Source organism: Typopeltis vanoorti, chromosome 16, assembly GCF_054136105.1.
Source record: "Typopeltis vanoorti isolate ZY-2024b chromosome 16, IOZ_Tvanoo_1.0, whole genome shotgun sequence".
In the NCBI taxonomy this organism is placed as follows: domain Eukaryota; kingdom Metazoa; phylum Arthropoda; class Arachnida; order Uropygi; family Thelyphonidae; genus Typopeltis; species Typopeltis vanoorti.
In genome coordinates, this window is record NC_143564.1 from 30,969,007 (window position 1) to 30,982,421 (window position 13,415).

Here is a 13,415-nt window from a genome sequence, read left to right on the forward strand (position 1 = left end):
AATCTATTATATCAAATCCATTTTATGGTTTCAGATAAAAAGCTGTGTTCGTGGGTGGGTGGGTGGGTGTTAAATAAAATCATGATCCTTTACGGACGTTTTTGAATTCGATTTAAACACGGGTCTTTTATAAGGAAACATTACGAACCGGTGTATACAGGTCTGTTGAGTGTTGCTCTCAGTAGTGCTAGTCAACTGGTATTGGATTATGTAACAACTTTTAGTGTTGGAACAAGAATATACAGTATAAGGACTTATTGGATTGTCTTTCTAAGATGCTCATCTTCATCTGGTGTTGTTAATGAAGTAATGGGAATTGGCGAGGAATCTGGTCTCCTTTTCTCCGTTTATCTCTCTCTCTCTCTCTCTCTCTGTTCTTTCTTTTCTTTTTCTTTCAGAAAAAGAAAAGAAAGAACTTTTCTTGTTCTTTCCCCCTTAAACCTACTTTCTTCTTCCTGACTCAGTTCTCAAGCCAAACTGTCTCATTATCAGCGTCAGCTAAATAGAAATATATCTCAGTAAGAACGCACTAAGTGCGTTTTAACTGTGATGATTCTTACATATATTCTTTTGTGTGTGTGTGTGTGTGTGCGCGCGTGTCTGTGTCATCAAAGTTAGGGAACAAATGATTTAGCTTTATCCCCGAATGAAAAGTAGTTGCTTGTCAACTGTTAAAAATGCAGTATCTCTTATTTCGGAAATGGCTTCGACTGTTTTGAAAACGGAAGGAAATCCTGAAAGGAAATGTTCCTCACCACCAATTACTATTTGCAACATCCCCCCCTACCCCCAACTCTTTTATCTAATGTTTTTTTTTTTTTTAATATAATTTGGTTTTTCCCCTTTTTTTTATGTTAAAACTGTTACAAACGTTCAGGAATGTTTTTGTGAAGGATGTGATTTTATCCAATATAAATAATGCTTGCAAATTTAAACATTTTTCATACTGCATAAACGTGTATGTAATTTGAAAAAAGAGCCTTACAGTTGACCCTTGAACAGCGCGGAGGTTAGGGGCGCCGACTCCCCGCGTTGTTCGAAAATCCCCGTATAACTTTTGACTCCTCATTATTGACCGGAAGCCTTACCGATAACATAAACAGTCGATTAAACGCATATTTTTATAGTATACTGTACTTGTGTTATATTATATACTGTACTATATTCCTACAATAAAGTAAGCTAGAGGAAAGAAAATGTTATTATAGCAAATCATAAGGAAGTGAAAATACATTTTAGTACTGTAAACGGAGGCTATTTATTGCTACCGATATTCCTTTCTTATTCTCACTATTCCTTCTTACTATTGCATACTTAGTTTATCTACCTTTCGCACTACGAGTTTTATGCCTATGGATACTAGAAAATTTATTTGATAAGACTGCCACCAGTATCTTTTAACTGGCATAAAACTTAGTAATACGGCCGGTTGATTTTTTCTCTATAACACAAATTCGTTCAGTAAAACTTCGTACACTAAACTACGACTGAATGAGAATTAAGTAAGAAAACAAGTGTGAAGACGTAGGTTTTGTTATTTAAATAAAATAAAAGTAGTCACAGGAATGCATTTAGAAAGTAATATGGACCCAGTTATAAGAATAGAACAAACTAATTGAAATGTTTCTTTTTCCAATCACTGATTCTAACGCATCATGTGAGATTTAACTGTCACTGCCTCAGATTAGCTAGATTACTGTTTCCCTTCAGTTAGCGTAGACATTGTGTTTTTTCGAACTGCGTTACCTGTTTTTCATTAAAACCTTATCAAATGAAAGTGAAGCAATCGGTCTCATAATAGGAGGGATTTTGTTCTGGGAAGCTCCGTTTTTGTGCTGTTCTGGAAAGAAAGGAAACTGACCATAAAAGGCCCTGTACGAGCCTTATAGATTTAGCCGCTTCGGCTTTGACTTACAAACAAAGAGAGGGAGAAGAAAAGTCTCCGTGCTTGATATTGAATGACTAGCATTTTCTGGGAAAAAAAAAAAAAAACTGTTATAGCGGATAGAATTGTAATTTAATTTGGCTTTTTAAACCAACTGATGAGTGGCAAATCCACTGAAAACTGTGGACGATAGAAATAATCTCCAGTAGATAAGAATTCTAGGAATAAACTTGATTTTTTTGTACTGTTACTATAATAATTACATTATCATTTAAAACTATTATATTTTTCTTTATAAAACCAGTGTGGTTTTTACCCTGTTACTCGGTCAATTTCCTTTTATTTTTGGCCCACACAGAGGCGGAAGGATTTTTCCTCCAGGAAACTCGAGGTTTTCATCTTGGAAAACAATTGAACTATCCAGAATAATACTCACATTTGTACTGGCCTCAGAAGAAGAAAGAAGAAGAAAAAACTTTGTGTTGCTTTATTCTATTTTCCTTTTATTTTTACTTTCATTTAATTGCGTTATGTTCTATCCAATTCACTCTCTCTACTATCCCATCTATCACCCGCTACATACTGCTTTTGTTTGCTAATTGTGTTTCCTAGTCGATTTTCTTGCATTGCGAAAGAACAAATCCTGTTACCCGTATGAGAACTGTTAACTAACCTTCAGTCGAAAATCTTTCTATCGTAAAAAGATTCTTCTCGTAATTTCTTATTTTTCTTTCCGTTTACTGTAATCTGTGTTTTTAATTTTTCTCAGGAGTATCGTTTCTCTCTCTCTCTCTCTCTCTCGCGCGCGCACGCACGCACGCACGCACGCACGCACGCACACACACACACACACACACACACACACACACACACACACACACACACACACACACACACACACACACACACACTTTGTTTCTTTTATGTTATCCCTTTAATTTATTACTTATTACATTTAAGTATGTTCTTGGCGCGTACACGTGATTTAAACCTAAACTCGCTCTGTCATCTCTCACGTAATCCTCTGCTCACAGACGACCAGAGCAATAATCTCAGCAAGATACATTGTGCGTCACGAACCAGCGATATCACAATGACATCAATTACAAAGGATGATGATTTGATAAAAGAATTGTTTTCTTTCCAAGAATATAAATAATGTGAAGTTATGAACTGTATTAGTCGCTCTTTGAAATATCTTTCAAATATGGTAAAAAAAAAAGAAAAAAGAAAGCACGAAAATGTCGTTTCAACAATAAACAATAACGAAGTTTTCACTTTCACAGTCAGAGTTCCCATAGCCATGCGAAAAAATGCTCCTGCACAGCCTCCATGCAAGGACGAGGACATACTGTATGAAGTCCTTTTCCTAACCATTATTTTATTTTTTGGAACAGAGCCAAAATACTCATCATCTGATAATTTTTGACGCATAATTACATAATGATAATAATCTGTACTTATAGGGGCCATTAAGGCCCGTGACCTTCCCAGATTGATTTTCGTAACCATAGATTTAGGAATGTTTATACTTAAATGTATATTTCTGTATGTCAATTAAATGTATTTCCTGACCGGTTTGCCTGAATACAGAAAGAATAATCCCGAGTTCTTGGAAGAACCCCCCCCCCCCCACACACACACCTCCGTATGGGATCGGCTGACTCACCACTGAAAAACTTGAATGAAGGTTTTGATGTTGGCTTTGATGTTAGCTTCCTGGACGAGATTCGAATCCGGGTCTTCTCAACCGAAGGCCTTGGGAAGGCGCCTGCGAAAACCACCGAAGTACAGAGGCTCATACATATTAGCCTGCATAATTATCGTCCCTATTAATTTGCAATCTAGAATCGAAAAAAAAAAAAACGTTTTGAGGAATTATTCACTCCATATTCTCTGCGACGAAGTTCTTCCTAAGTCATAACATGCATTTACACTTTCACCACTCACCAGCCACAGAACTGCAGATGGATTTTGCTCTTTATTTGTATATCTTACTGAAAGCACACGCGCTAGTGGTGACGGTAGTAGTCGCCGCGTGGGCACGGAACGTGCAGTTCATCATACTTGAATGGTGATGTATGCATTTGGTGTTTGGAGTTTTTCCAAGTTGCCCCAGCGTCATTTGGATTGCCGTTAATTAAGATCGGCCTGTGTGGGAGCATCGGAAGTCATATGTTCTGTTCTGAACTACCAGGTCCAGATAACTTAAACATTGCATTTGCTGTTAGTAGGATTTCCTTTAAAATTTCTTTAATGTCTGTGAATATTCTAGAAGAATGACACTGGCATAAAAGTAATGATATGTTCTCAAGGGCATAGTAAGCCTGATGCCCAAGAATTGTGATAAAAATAATATTCATTGTATGAAGCAAGAACATTATTATTATTATTATTATTATTATTATTATTATTATTACTAATTCTTCTTCTCTCCCGTAGTCCTAAATGGACCGTTGGGTCACTCATGGCTGGTAGGTGATATTCTTTGTTAGCCTCCTCCAATTATCTCGGTCTCTTGTTCTTGATGTCAGTTGAGAAAGGGAGGAATTTGTACATTTTTTGATGTTATCAGTCCATTTTAATCGAGGTCGGCCCCTAACCCTTGATCCCGGAACGATTCCTTCTAGTGCTTGCTTTGGAATGCATTAGCCCTCCGCATATCCGAACCATTTAATCTGTCTTCTTCTGATGACTGTCAGGATATTTCCCTTTTTTTCCCGTCTATTGAATCAATCAGTTTTCGGACATTTTCATTGGTTTCGTGAGCGGTATAGGGAATTCTCAAAAGTCTTCTGTAAGTTTTCATTTCAAAAGACAGGAGTCTCCTCTCATCTTCCCTCAATAAAGTCCAGGCTTCACAACCATACAAGAGGATAGACGTAACCAATGCGTCAATTAGTCTTAATTTGGTTGTGATTGCTATTCTGTTATCTCTCCGCAATGGTTTTAACTTCTGCAGGGTCACGGTTACCTTTGCAATTCGGTATTTAATGTCGGTTTTTGAGCGACCATCTTGACTCAACGTGCTTCCTAGATAAGTGAACTTGTTTACATTCTCAATTTGTATCTTTAAGAGTTCAATGTCTGATTTTGAGGTTATTATTGTTTGTTTTTTGCAGGTTTATGTATAATCCATATTTATTTAATGTCCCGAAAACGCCGCTGGTTATCTCTTGTATCGATATCGTCTGCAAAACGAGTTATTTATTCTTAGTCCGCCAACTACTATTCCAGTGTCATATTCATGAAGAGCTTCATCTATGACATATTCCAGAAAACAATTAAGAAGAGGGGGACAAGATGCATCCCTGTCTTACCCCCCGTTCTGCCCGGAACGGTTCACTGCTGTGATTTTTAATTTCAATTCTCATATCAGATGAGGAATAAAGAGATTTGATAATCCTAATGATTTTGTTGTCAATACCATAATGTTCTAAAATTTTCCGTAATGTCTCGTGCTATATTGAGTCAAAAGTTTTTTGAAGGTCTAAAAAGTTGTGACAGATTATTTTGTTATGTTCTATGTATTTTTCACCTAGTATGTGTATTGTAAAAATGTGGTCGATTGTACTTCTGGACTTCCGGAAGCCTGCTTGTTCATCTGATAGGCTGTTTTCTATTTTCTTTTTAATTCTTGACAATATTTTTAACAGGATTTTGCTTGGATGGTTAATAAGTTATTGTTCTATAGTTGCTACATTTATTGCTGTTTCTCTTTTTATGAATAGGTGCAAGGACAGAAGTCCGCCAATCAGAAGGCCAAGTCTCTGTGTTCCATACATCCTGAAATAAATTTAGCAAGGTGTCTATGATGATGTCACCTCCTTCGCATATCAGTTCCATTGTAACACCATCAATTTCCGGTGATTTTCCTATTTTTGAGGAGCTAACTGCTGCGATGACTTCTTTTAATATCGGGTAATCTCCTTCCTCCGAACCTCCTGGCAAAATATCGTCAGTCAGTCAGTTGGGGTTCCTTTTGAAAAAGCTTGGTTGCATAACATTTCCTAGTATCGTAGTTGCGTTGTATTTTCTGGTTATCCGTGATAAGTGTTCCATCTTCTATACTCCAATTGATTGCAGTAAAAGGTTTGGTTACCTTATTGATAATTTGAAAAGCACTTTTAAAATTATTTTTATTTAGTTCCTCTTCTATATTTTTACATTCATCTAGTATCGTTAAGTTTCTAGCATGTTTGATTTCTTTTTTAATAATCTTGGTAATATTTTTATACTGTTCTCTGTTGTCACGGTTGTTAATATGAGATTTCAAATTTCTTCTTTCGTCGCATAGGTCCAAAATATTTTTGGTTATTCATGGTTTATTGACTTTCCTTTCGTATCCAAGAATTTCTTCAGCTGTTTCAGTTATATTTTGTGAGAAGTATTTGGTTTTAGATTCGATATTATTATATTTTTTGAAGCTTGTGTCGAAAATATGTTTTAATTTGTATTTATATAAGGTATTTATTTGGGGTCTTTTAATTTTTCTATATTATATCTTTTACGAGTTGATTGAGTAGGTAATATTTCCCTCATTTTCATATTCACAGTTGTGATGACCATATTGTGATCGCTGCTAATGTCGGCTCCAGGAAATGATCTGGTTCTTGTGAGGTTGATAGAGTTTTTAAATTTTGGGCTTACAAGGATCAAGTCGATTTGGTTGTGTGTTTTAGCATCAGGGGAAATCCTGATTATTACTACTACTTACAGTTATGTTTTCTGTATAGGGCACGAAATATTTCTAGAAAATGACTGAATTGATTGTATCGTAAGTGGTCATATGAAATAAATAACTTATGAGAAAAAGATCTTATTACTGACATGCCATAAAAACATAACTTTTATAACATTTTTGCAGTAACGTTATTTATACGTATAAAATCTCATCAAACTTCGTCTCCAGAAGAATAACATACTCGGGACGAAGATTAAAAGTGATGATGAAAATAATTGTATAATAAGGGGAAGCTTCCGTATTATTATCGGTCTCGTATTAAATGAACTAGTACAAGAAATCACAAACAGTAAGCTTCCTTTCGATACAAGCCTTACCCATGCGATCTTTTTGTCAGTAATAATCACTTCGTCAAGAGAAGCTGCATAAAGAAAAAAATTAATCTTTTATGGCTGTTCTTTAAATTTTGAAACCTAGCAAGAAACATTCGCACAACAAATGCCCAAGATGTCTGATATCCTTTATATTGGAAATGAATAATAACAAGAATACGTAGAATACAGTTCAGCTTTTGGTAACTTAATCGATGAGTTTATCAGCGCTGTGTTTTTGATATTATATTCCCAAGCTTGTTTAATGAGCACTGAGAAAATAATCATTACTTTGCCAAAATTTTACAGTAATTAGTTTTTACACTATCCTACAAATGGAAGGTTTTCTTACTTGAAACTTGGGTTTTTCATCAAACCAACCAGAAGAACTCATGCAATTTACAGACATAATATACTGGCCTGATAGTCTTGTCTTCTTTCGGTTCACAACTTTTTATTATGTTATAGGTTGGCACCTCCAGGGAGTCAGGGATTCATCGCGAGAAGGGAATTACATCATGGAAGGTGTAATTCCCTTGATACCTATGATATCTTCTCTTTAACAGCATTCACCGATGACATACTCACCGGCAGCTTATTCCATTCATGTTTTGTCTTTATAACAGCCATTAATAAATTGAGACAACGTCATTCAGTCATTTTTCACAGTTAGGAGATTCGATGAATTGAGAAAAATTCGTTCCGGAGTTACTTGTTCTCTTGATATTATTTACAGAGAAATATTGTAACGATATATCTCCTAAAAAAAATATTAGACGTCTTACGGAGGTTACAACAGACTTTAAACTTCGAAGATATTGTAAACTAATACGAACTTGACTTTTATACTTTGAGATGAATACTGAAATAAAATCATGAAAAAATACACAATTCAAATAGGAGAGAAAGAGCACTCTTATGATGCATTTTCATTAAAATCGGCATTTTCGGTATTAAAATAAAAGAAAAGATTTTGCGCAAGCAAAAAATATACACCTTTTTTTTTGCTTACTTTGGATCAACTGGTTTCATAAAAAATAACCTGTTTACTATAATCGGTCATATTTTTATGAACTATCTTTTAGGGATCGGTGATCGATTATCATAAAATTCAGTTTGTTCATAATTTGAAAAGAAATTTCATTTTATTCTTTGCGAATTACGTTGTTGGGAGAGGAATTTAAATATTAAATATCAATAAAAAGCTATCAGTAAACAAGAGCTTTTAGGAGAAACGGTGTATGACCTGACAACTTCCGGCATCTCATGACTATAAACCAGGAGTATCAAACTCAATTGGACCGCGGGCCACTTGCCATAAAACAATATCTCAAGTGGGCCGCAAATAATTTTCGACTAAAAAATCCTGCAGTAATTAGAATCGAAGGGAAGTGAAACAATGAGTATAAATAAATTGGAAAATTAATAAATTTTATTTATTCTAAGTCATTACAAGACATAAACTGATAGTATAATGATTATGACAACTCAAAAAAATAAAGAATATTTTTGTTATATTAATATTTACAATAGATAGCATGTTATTCTTTCATCTGCAATATAGTGGCAGTTGAGGAGGGTGTTTTTTACAGTGGGGAGCGAGTTATTTCCCCGGCGTGAAAGTGGTTAAACTTTATTTGCGAGGTATATGCAAAACATTTTAATTACTTTTTTCGTAAAGTAAAATCAGGGGTGCGCATCATATGCGAGGGCGAGTTATATTCCAGTAAATATGGTATCTCTGGTTTATTATAGAAAGCAACCATCCTCTGTTTAATCTTTTAAATCTTTCCTTGAGGCTTCACGGGCTGTAAGAAATTGCTTACATTTTCTTACATTGGGTCGCATGCTGCTTTTGGGCCGTAAGTTTGACACCCCTGCTATAAACCTTAACATACTGTCTATAATGGTGTGGGTTCTTTTTTATGAGTACTACTTTAAATAACCAGCATAAAGAAAAACATGTAGAAATGCTTTTTTAAAAAATGAAAAATGAATTTTTCATTTTTTAAAAAAGGTTTTAAAAAATATATATTTCACACATTGTGTGGTCTTACTGACATTTCATAATATACAAATGAGATGAATTGGGTGTTTTCAAAGTGTTCCAGAACGTGGCACTACTGCTACTCCTGCTTTTAACCTGCAGTATATTAGTGCTGCAGGCTGGCTAAAGATTAGCCCTGCTGTATATCGACTCACTTGAAAAACAACGAAATGCTGTTTTTTGTCAGAGCATCTGGCGTGGTATTTATCAGCAGATTCGCTTAACGCCCTCCCCCGACCATTGGCTACACGGGAGAAGTGGAAATCGCGCCTGATGATAAGTGGAAGTGCGAGCAGTTCAAACATACAGACCGATGTTAAAGGAAAGGCGTAGTCGGACGAAAACTTCAAATACGTTAGATAACATGGCTCTAATGGATGATGCTATTCAAAGGAACAGAACGTCATAATTTCTTGATGCTCTCCAGGCCACATGATTTAAGCTTGCCATTTTCGGTTATCTACTTTCAAATTTAATCTGCTATCTTCATTAAAAATTGTGCCTAATTGCTGAAATATCTTAGTTATATATTCTCAATTGAGAATGCATTTGTTTTCCATGTCTCTACCTTTTCAGTTTTCATCTTTTTATTGTTGATTATCATACTGAATTTGTTACAGCAAATAAATGATTTATACGCTTAAATAATTCCACTATATCTTCAATTTAGAGTTCTGATGACTTATAGCGAATTTGTTTATCAGCACAGTTTAAATTATCTGCATAAAGTAAAAAGTCGCTTCTAAATATCCCCAATTTTGATATGCCTTAATCTTCGTAATCCATTTTTTACGTTTATGAATGCTGCATTTTGATTACAAGTCGATATATGTACACCCTCTGTCCAAAAAGAAACCGAACTTTTCGAAAATATAAGAAACTAGTGGCGCCACCTGTTGTATCTTTTTGTTGTCGAAAGCGGCAACCTGCATTAGTGGTGTGTCAACTGTTTATGACATTTGTTTCATTAGAAGCCGAATTATAGTGCCAAGAGCGACAGTGTGTTTTGATAAACGGTCGGAAAATGAGTTTCAAACAGAGAGTTGCGATTGCCTTTTGTGTTGAACTTGGTAAAAGTTTTACCGAAACGCATCAAATGCGTTTGAGGACGACGAAAAGCCGGGCCGTCCGAAAACTCGACTGAGCGAAGTTAACATCCAAAAAGTGCGTGCTTTCATCAAAGAAAACCCGAAATCGTCCGTGAGATTGATTGAAGATGAATTGGGGATTCCAAAATCAACTGTGCACAACATTTTGACCGAGAGTTTGGGCCTTTGTGAATTGAATTCGCGATTTATTCCCTACAAGTTGACCGACGACCAAAAAATGTATCGAATTGAACACTGCACGGATCTCATTAAAACCGCTCGTAAGGACTCAAATTTCCTTGAAACGATCGTTACTGGTGACGAAACGTGGTGTTTTGAGTATGAGCCCGAAACAAAGCGCCAGAGTGCTGAGTGGAGACCACCCAAAAAGGGGCATCCAAAAAAAAGTCGCTTGAAGAAGTCAAAAGTAAAGAAAATGCTGATTTGTTTCTACGATTCCAAGGGCATTATCCACAAAGAATTCGTTCCGCCTGACCAAACGGTCAATGGTGAGTTTTATCTCGAAGTTTTGAAGCGATCGATAGCCAGAATTCGTCGCGTACGGCATGAATATCGTGATGTAGGCAGCTGGTCACTTTTGCACGATAATGCACCGTGTCAACGTTCGAACATTGTTAGATAGTTTTTGAGCAAAACCCAAGTTTGTGTGTTGGATCACTCGCCGTATTCATCTGATTTAACACCTTATGACTTCTTTCTCTTCCTCCGACTTCATTTGCCGATGAAAGGAAAGCGATACGACACCATTGAAAACTTTCAAGCAGCAGTAACTAGGACCCTCAACAGTATCCCAAAAACCGATATGAAAAGCTCATTTAACGAATTAATTGACCGTGCCAAGCGCTGTATTGAAGCTGAGGGAGAGTATATTGATTGAAATAAATGATTTGAATATGTAATTATAATTGGCCTGTGTTTTATTTTCTATCAAAAGTTCGGTTTCTTTTTGGACAGAGGGTGTATACCAAACAATATGATGCTACATTTTTCTTGTTATTTTAATTGTGGATAAATATATGATCTAAATGCTTATACATTGTATTCTTAAGTAAACCTACTTGGCAATAATTTCTTATATTCGAATTTCTTATTATTCTAACAAGCCATTAGCATTGCAGATCTCATTGCATGGAAATCCTCTAAGAAAAAATACCACTACTGTAATTCATTTGTATTACCCCCCCCCTCCCCCCCACACACACTACTATTACCATTGCATTTGTCATTATTCTAAGGAACAGTCGTTCCTGATGAGGATGAGTTCCTTCTTCCCTGGTCTCTCGCCTTCAAATTTTCTCTTTATTTTCTTATAGTTTCTTCGAATCTATCGGAGTACATCCTTGAATAACATGTGTCTGGATTAGTACTTTCTTTCCCCGCTTTCCATCTAGTAGGTCAGTCAGTATTAACGTTGTCTCTCCACCTTCCCCCCCTCCTTTTTTTTTTTTGAAAGATCTGGGTTCGAAAAGCCTAGGACGCGAGGGAATGTTTATAAAGGTTTCTTTCAACTGAAGGTAATTTAATCGGTACATATGGCTTAAGGGATTTTTATCAAGCAAAAGACACATGACCCAAGGAGCACACAGACATAATTAGGCTTCATGCCGTAGTTACTTGGACCATAATGCCAAACAGTGACTTCCGTTGTAATATGTTTAGTCCATTTATTATGTACCTGTATGTGCACTAGGAATTTCATCTGCATTTCTATATGTCCTCTTTAATACTCGGTTCTTTTCTTTCATGTAATTGTCAGATGTTATTTCTTCATTTTTTGTTGTTGTTTTTCATTTGTTTAATTTCCACTTTGCTTCTGTTAATATTCTTCAGCAGTACTTTCAAGCGCTTCATTTCTTTTCAAATCTCCTGTCGTATTAAGTCTCACACCATATAATATATAATCCAAAAATACTTTTTTATAAATCTCTTTTGTTTGCTCTTTGTCTGCCTATCTTATTTGTAAGAATAAATGACTTATTTTCCTTTAATATTTGCTGTAGGAATTTTTCGTACTTTCATCTAACTTACATCATCCATCTTCTTGAAGAGTTCCTTCTGGTTATATGAACGATTTTACTTGTTCTGTGTTCTTAACTTTAATGTCTGTTTTGTCTATCCTATTTAATCTTTTGATCTTGTCACATCATTACTTTTATTTTTCATTTTAGTACTTGGTTGCATCCTCTATATCCAAATTGAAAAACAATGCTGATTGTCCACAACCTTGTGTGTGTGTGTGTGTGTGTGTGTGTGTGTGCGTGCACACGTTTGCGCGCGCGTGTTCCATCCATGAAAAGTGGGAGATGAAATTCATCTCCCACAGTCAAAACGTTCAGCTCAGGGGAGATCCTAATCCGCAGCCTGTTGGTTGGAGAGCGGTACATTAACAATGAGTCCAACCAGTTCGGCAAAATGCTGCTCGATATTTCATGTCATTCTAATATTTATGTTTTACTATATCCGGCACAATCTTCGAAGCACGATTGAGTAAGCTTAGAGTTTGATAATTTTTACAGTTTGTTGCATTTCCTTTCTTGAGTATTGTTACAAGTAGATTTTCGTAGCAATTATCATTCCCCCCCCCAGATAAATTGACTTCATCTTAAACAATGTTTCCTTTTTTGCATCTCCCTCCCCTTTTTTTTTTAATTTCAGCTGCTATCATATCTGCTAATATAGTTTTGTAGTTAGGTCCCGTAGCTCTGTCAAAACTTTCTTTCATCCACTTCATACTGGGGTTCAATAATTTTCACTTTTCATACACCTGCTCGCTAAAGGGGGAAATTCGGGGGGCCATAGTTTAAAGTCAGAAGTGTTCTCTCCATAGCAAAATGCTTGGGAAAATAGTGCATTAGTTTTAATTTGCTTTCTATACCAGACTTTTGCAACCATTTATCAGTGCTCATCTTATCGTATGTTAAATTCAGGGAGACTCTATAGCTAAGGCGTAAGAACCACACAACATTTGCCTGGAAAGACTTGGATTTAAATCCCGCCTAGGAGGCGAAGAGCCTCTTTCTAGGCCGTTTTGACTGAATTAGCCAGTCTCATACAGTGGTAAGAGTTTCATACCTCAAACCGCCCAGAGAACATGCATTTAACCTACATACTGGCTGGTCTTAATGAACTCATTTGCTTCGTCCTTAATTCTAACTGTATCAAAAACCTTATATTCATTCACTGATTTCGCATTCTTCACAGGCAGTATGCGCTAACCTGTCATGATTCTTAGATATAAAAGCCTGTTCCTGTTTCCTATACAACACAACACTTCAAGGTGTGATTCTTGTGTTTATGTTCATTCTGAAACTAATTTAAT